This window comes from Balaenoptera ricei, chromosome 3 (assembly GCF_028023285.1).
Source record: "Balaenoptera ricei isolate mBalRic1 chromosome 3, mBalRic1.hap2, whole genome shotgun sequence".
NCBI lineage: Eukaryota > Metazoa > Chordata > Mammalia > Artiodactyla > Balaenopteridae > Balaenoptera > Balaenoptera ricei.
In genome coordinates this window covers 123,606,382-123,613,529 of record NC_082641.1, presented here as the reverse complement: position 1 = coordinate 123,613,529, position 7,148 = coordinate 123,606,382, and positions in this window count along the sequence as shown.

The following is a 7,148-nucleotide window of genomic DNA, read 5'->3' as shown; positions in this document are numbered from 1 at the left end:
CTAAAGAGCTTAGGGAAGTATTTTACTGGGCTATTTGCCTCAGAACCTATATTTTTATTGTCTGCCCATTAATTTGAACAGATTATTTAAAGTGTGTGTGCATTAATAAATAGCAAGGGAGGGAACTAAAGACTAAACTGGGGCAAGGGTTCTGTCTGCTTATCAGCTGAGAGGAAGTCCCCAGCAGGTAATGACATGGGGCCATTTCACAGCAAAGGGAAGAAAGGGATCAATGCAGAGACAGAGGGGACCTTTGGGTTTTGGATTTGTTTTGATGAAAAGGCAGGTGTGTTGTAATATTTTATAAATATTTCAATACAATAAATAGTTACTACTTGCATTAAATGAAAATAAAAAAAGGCAGGTTTGTGTGGAAATGAGGGAAACAGGTCACAGAACAGGCAACTTGTGATGGAAGGCCCTTAGCAAACAAAAGACATATGTCCTATCTCATTAAAAGAGGTTTCTTTTTATTGCCATCTATGAACTCACATGTCATTATTTTCCCTCAAAAGTAAATGATCTGTTTTCAAAATAGACAGTGAGAACCTTTTCCTTAGATCTTCTCTTAATTCAAGAAATATATCTGACGGTAGTCTAACAAGAGTCGGTTTCAGAAGAAATTAATGAGGAACAGCCGTTAATTATTTATGCTCTGAAACAATAGGTCTGCTAATGTTTCTGCTAATCACCAAAGCTAAACAGATGTATCTTCATAAAGCCAATCTTGAAGAACAGAATGAGAATAAAAGAGGCACAAATAGAAAAAATACATATAGATATAGTGATGACAGGAAACAAAAACAGGGGATACATCACTGCCCCAGAGACAATATTTGTTTAAACTGCAAGGCACAATAAAATTACCAGAGCAAGTTCTGCTCACATTTTCCGATATTTAAGGATTATATTAAGCAATAATAATAGGAGATGAACGTAGGGGGCTAAAACTAATACTGGAGAACGAAAAGAATGAGCCTGTCCCTCTTGAAAACAGCATTTAGAAAACTGCCCGATTTCCAGTAAACATTCTAAAAGCAGCCTCTTTCATGGAGGTTATATAAGTAGTAAGGCTGTAACTTTCTAAATCATCATATCCAATTCTGAAATGATTCAAACCTTCATTTTTGCCTTCATACAAAATCTATTGGCTCCTTTTCTGAGTTGCAAACTTTGTGTTAAAGCAGCGCCTGCAGTTCTGTGAGCCGCAGTACGGGAGTTGCTGTTAAAGTGGGGACATTTCTGAGAGCTGGACCATCTGGATTTAAATCCTGGCTCTTCCACTTAATAGCTTTGTAACTTGGACAAGCTGGCCTCTCAGTACCTCAGTTTCCTCATCGGCAAAATGGAATAATAAGAGGACCCAACTCAAAAGGTTTTAAAATGAATTCTCAGGACAACCCAGTTTACGGAATGACAGGACTGGGTCTTCTACACGGAATTCACATTCTGTCCGGCCACAGCTTTTGTGATGGATGCACAGTGACAGCTCCACCTGGCCTGCTAACTCACAGTCTCGGTCATGATGATGCTTCTCATCATCCTTTGAGTAGAACCCAGTTCCCCTCCCACATGTTCCACAGAAGGTGTGCGAAATGGTTGTATCAACATGGGGACCAATATGGGAGCTGGTAGGAGGCTGGCGTGCTAACCCTGTCCTTTTTCCAGCGCTCCTCTCCCGACCCACGCTGGAGACTAAGGATGAGATCTTTTCAAAGGCCCTTGCAGCACTCAGACCTTGGATCCAAAGGGTCACAGGGAATGACCCCCTCTTTGGGATGTCCTGCCTGTTGAAATATATGTCATCAATATATGGAGTGATCCTAGGAAGTACTTCTCACGTTGCCTGCCAGAATCACTTGGGGAAGTTAAAAAAATTTTAATTTAAATTTAAAAATATACTTATATTGAGTGTGCGTGTGTGTGTGTGTATGTGTGTGTATACTCAAGCCCCTCTCTAGGATTACAGAAATAGAATCTTCATAGCTGCAGCCCAGTAACCTGTATCTTTTAAAGTTCCCCAGAACCTTCTGGTGTGCAGTCAGATGTTGGAGCTTCTACTCCAAGGCAGGGATTCTTAACACCTTGTGTCAGAGCACATTTGCACGTCTCGCATCATTTGCTGTGGTTTAGAGTGTCCACATTTATGAAAGATCCGCTGTCATAAATTAGGGTGGATTTGAGGTTATCCCCTATAATGATAGTCACTCTCCCTCACTCGCGCTCTCTAATGTCTTCTTGTACGGAGAGAAGAGGAGTTATATGGCTGGGGCATAAACCGGCATCCTGTCTAATCGCTGCGGGAGTCTCGAATGAGTGAGTGCCGCTGATGGGCCGTTAGTGAATGTGGTTGAAACACTGCTTTACTTACCGGAAGAAATGAGGAGGGTGCTATTTTCCGTACCTCGCACAATACATGCACCAGAGCGGAGCGCGCTGCTCAGGTGATTACGCGTCACCCACCAGGTGGGACAGGGCAGACCCTGCCCTTGCTGCAGCAGACCAGCATCCTCTTCTCCTGTGGGCCAGAATGACCGTCTCCCCTTTCACGCAAGAATCTCTCTCACAGGCAAGAATCCGCCCTGCCTCCACAATCAACCTCTCTTTAACGCCTCTGTCCGTTTTCCCCTCTGTGCCTACTCAGCTGAGACGGCTTCAGCCAAGAACCCACACAAAATAGTAGAGGAAATGGACATGAAACAAGACAAGGATAACAGATTCCTTTAGTATCCATCCTTCTGCTGCTTTCCACCATCCCCTGCACCTACTCCTTTAGCATCAATGAACCCTGGACCAGTCACCAGGTTGTGGAATTAAAATAGAAATACCACAAAGAGAGGAGAGCCCATTACCTAAAACCAAGCTCTCTGGAAGTAGCACATTAGCTCATTTGTCCAACGTGGGGAAAACATGCAGGAGCTGGGCAAAGCGTACACGCCATTAGCTGTACTAACAAAATCAAACCCACATGCTGCCAAAGCTTCCTGTGTCACTTCTATGTTTTATTAAACAACACGACCTGTTGGGCCATGTAACTGGCACTGCTTTCTGTACTCAGACCAACTGAATCCAAAGAGCCACTCAGATATATGGCAACAGTATATTTAGGTCTTTCTACCCACACCAGTCACATTTCCATTTCTCTCTCTACACATTTCTAACCCGAAGGACGTGCTTATTTGCCATGTGATCTGTAAAAACACATAAACTCTCACAGTGCAGAATGGAATTAATCTGAAGGAGAATCACACTCTATAAACCATAAAAATGAAAAAAGGTGGAAGAGATAAATATTTGCTAATTACCCAAACTTGGTAATACTCATGTTTTGTACCACATTAAAGCAAAATTTTCTAATTTGCCTAGGAAGCTATTCAAAATTACAATTTCCAGACCACTCTTCCATTTCAGTGATCTGCACAAGCTTCTGCTCAGGTATTTTTACTTTAGGACAGATACTATCACCTTTAAAAAGCAATGTCCAGAATTACACCCATTACTAAAATACCTGTAGAGTGTATTGCAATAACAATTAAACCAGCTAGTGGGAGAAAGGAAGAAAATTAAAGAGCTATTCCAGAATTTCTCTTCTTCCCAGTGTTGCCAGGCTCTTATTGCTTGAAAGAAGGAGATAATTCTTATAAAAATCTGAGCTGATAAGGTTACGCAAAAGCAACTCGTATGAGGGGAAAGAATCTTCCCTCTGTGTTTATCATGTAAGTTAATATACTCCTTAAACAAATGGGCAGATGACACTCATTTGTTCCTGACACCATGCAGTTGGTGGTAAGTTCTTCAAAAATTCTGTAAGTTACTTTTCAGTATAAGCACCAATGCGTAGAGTGACAACAGTAAATGATCTTTTCTTCCATAAACGCCCCAGCCTCTCTCATAACCTGTTATTCCAGGGTGAAAAGTACTATAACATTATAAAGGTTTAAATGATTTCATAATTCTTAGGTTTGTTGCCTGAAAAAAGCTCTGTGTGGGTTATAAGAGAGGCTCATTTTTCTTCTGCGGTGCTTACCCTTTGGGGTTACAGTGTAGTATTAGAATGGAATCCACAGGTAATATTCATTACCAGTGGAAAACGTCCCTTCACCTAATGTTCCAGATCTAGTCCAGATAGAGCCAGTACCAAAAAGTTCACACCTGCTATCCCCCTGCTTTAATTTTAAATTTGAAGTGCAACTCTGCCCCTGGCTTCTGGGTATTCACATTAGGTTAGTCATTCCAACAATAAGAAAGAATCTTGGTTTCTTTCAGCATGGTACCATCATGGCAGTGAATTAAGCACGGTGCCCCTGGCGATCCCTGAGAGAAGCGTGTTGCTATGACCTCCTTTCTTCCTGAAGGGGAATCCTTTGTTACAAGGAATAGGTTTTAAAAGAAAAAAAACAAGACAAAGTCCTGCAGGTTTACAAATAGAGAGATGATGTCCTGAGGCAGTGTAAAATAGAGATGTGGAAAGAGTCGCAAAAGAGAAAGTCTCCCTCCGGTCACTTTAATAGTGGAGTTAAGTCCGAAGTGAGGAGGGGAAGCGAGCAGAGGGAAGGTGCCATCCTAAAACATGTATATTTTCAACCTGAGTGTCTAAAACATTTTTATCTTGGACTCCCCTGGCGGTCCAGTGGTTGGGACCCCGCACTTCCAGTGCAGGGGGTGCAGGTTCGATCCCTGGTGGGGGAATTAGGATCCCTCCTGCAGAGCGGCGTGGCCAAAAAAACCCCAAAACTTTATCTTCCTGAATGTTCAATAAATCAATATGTTTGCTTAAATAATTACAGTAGAACCCACTAAAAAAGAAATGTTTAAGAGTTTTAACGTGATTCTTTTCACACATTTGGATGATAATTTTACAAAGAGTTGGAGAAAATGACAGCTTGCTTTTAAATATTTTCGGCCTTTTACGCAGAAACACCAAACCCATGAACAATGCGGTTATTTCACATAATTTGTACTAGTGATATGTCTATTCAAGAGCTAATCCCAGTGTCCTCCAAATACATTCTTTATGAAAAATAGTTTCATTAATTTTTCTATTTAAAATGTTTTCCTTTGGTCACAGCCTAAAGCATAATTCACTGACAACAATTTAACAATTTTAACAGAATTGTTAAAACAAGGAAAAAAATCTCATTTTGCATAAATAAGAGATTCACACTAAGAGATTCACACTTATCCAGCGGGAGCAGATCATATGGCAAGAAACAGAACAACCAGTAGAGGGTGATTCTGAAGTATTGGCTCTGTTAAGTAAATTCCCCGATCAAAGGGCTTGAGACTTCGGGGGAATACTTCGGCTTTTCTGTGGTACATTACATAAGTATATATAATACTTTTGTTCTTCTGTGGAAGACTGGTAAGGGGATTCTACACAGGAAATGAAGCCCCTTCACCCATCTGCAGTTAGAGGCTTGTAAGACGGTCAGAACATGCTGACCGTCTACCACGAGGTAGTTGACCCACCTCGTGGCTACGTGTAATATTCACTAACAACTGCTAAGGATTAGGAAACGTCAGTACCTAGAGTCTGGTTGTCTTTATCTACTTGATTAATGTGATATATTAAAGCAATATAAAGATGCAATCTCAGGTATGAAGTATTCCCTTCTCTTTTTTCCAACATTTGCTAAGCACATTTATTTAGGTGATTCCACAAGATTTAATAACCAATGTAAGAAATTCACTTGTAGTTGAAAACAGCTCCATTCAGACAGTCTGATGAAGCTTAGAAGATCTGCTAATAGTGGTTAACATTTCACAAAGTACTTTCAGAGATACTATCTCATTTAACGCTTACTGCAATCCTGCGAACATTAAACGGGCTCTGTTATTATAAGGCCCATTTTATGAGTAAACTGAGCAAAGGACTAAGTACTTAACCTCAGCTCACACAGCTAATGGGACAAGAACACAGTACCAAGCAGTGGTTACAAGCCATGCTTTGAAGTCAGATGTATTGTGGCTTCAAATCTTGGCTTTGCTTTGAGACGGTGACCTGCCTGTGCCTCAGATCTCCCTTGGACGGAAAGGGAAAAATCATAGTATACCTTGTAGAGTAAATAAGAATGCTTGAAACCATACAGCACAGTGAGTCACATGATGAGCACTGAAATCGCAGCCAATATTATTCTGACATCAAGGCTAGGGCTCTCTTGACCCCTGAAAGGCTGAGGAACACCTCCGCCGTGGGAGAGGAGTTACCTCCATCAGACCTGTGGGTCCTCGGAGGTCTGCTCGCCATGCCTCCCTGAGTGGGAACAGTGACATTAAACGTACAACACACAAATGGTACCATGCTTAAAGAAACCAAGATTTAAACTGAAAAATAACAATTTATAGGAGTACATCAGGGAATAAAAATAGCCTTCACAATTCCCTTTCCAAGTTTACAATTATTTCTTCTTAGCACCATTAAAATTTGACTGTGGTGAAATGAAACAAAAATTCACTAAATAAAAGGCAGAAATAGGTTTTTCTTTATGACCTCTCCTGGTTCTTCAAGTCATTTTTTCAATGGTTATTAAAGGGCTTCTGCGTGCAGGCTATTTTTCCTTGTCTCATGTTTTCTTAATTTCTTATTTATGGCATACACACAAAAAAACCCATCATGTTTCTGGGCAAAAACGGTCAAGGATTGCCCTACAAAAATGTTGAACACTATCAAAAGTCGTTGTACTTTTCTCCTATTTTAAGTGTGCAAATTTTCTTTGGATTCTGATTCACGTAGGTCACAAAAAAAGAAAAACAAGTGAAACTCTCTACTGTAACCAGTTCTTCCACCCTGTCTATGAAGCATCAAGCTACAGCCAGTGATGATCATGGAAACCTCAAAATGAATAAAAAGGCAATCCTCCTGGTTTGTAAAACAGGAGAGACAAAATACACTGTGAACTGTTTTTACAGACAATGTTCAAAGTTTTCTGAACATGTCTGATCATACCAGTTGGGTTCTTTGTTTTTTGTTTTTGTTTTTTTCCTAGATACAGCCATTTCTGAGAAATTAATAGGTGCCTACAACTCATAAATAGCTTTCCAAAAACACTAGGAGCTAAGCACAAAAGCTAGTCATAAACATAGAGTCCTTACATAAATTAAGTCTTCACTTCTACACAGATTTGAATCATTTACTTCAACCTTTAAAG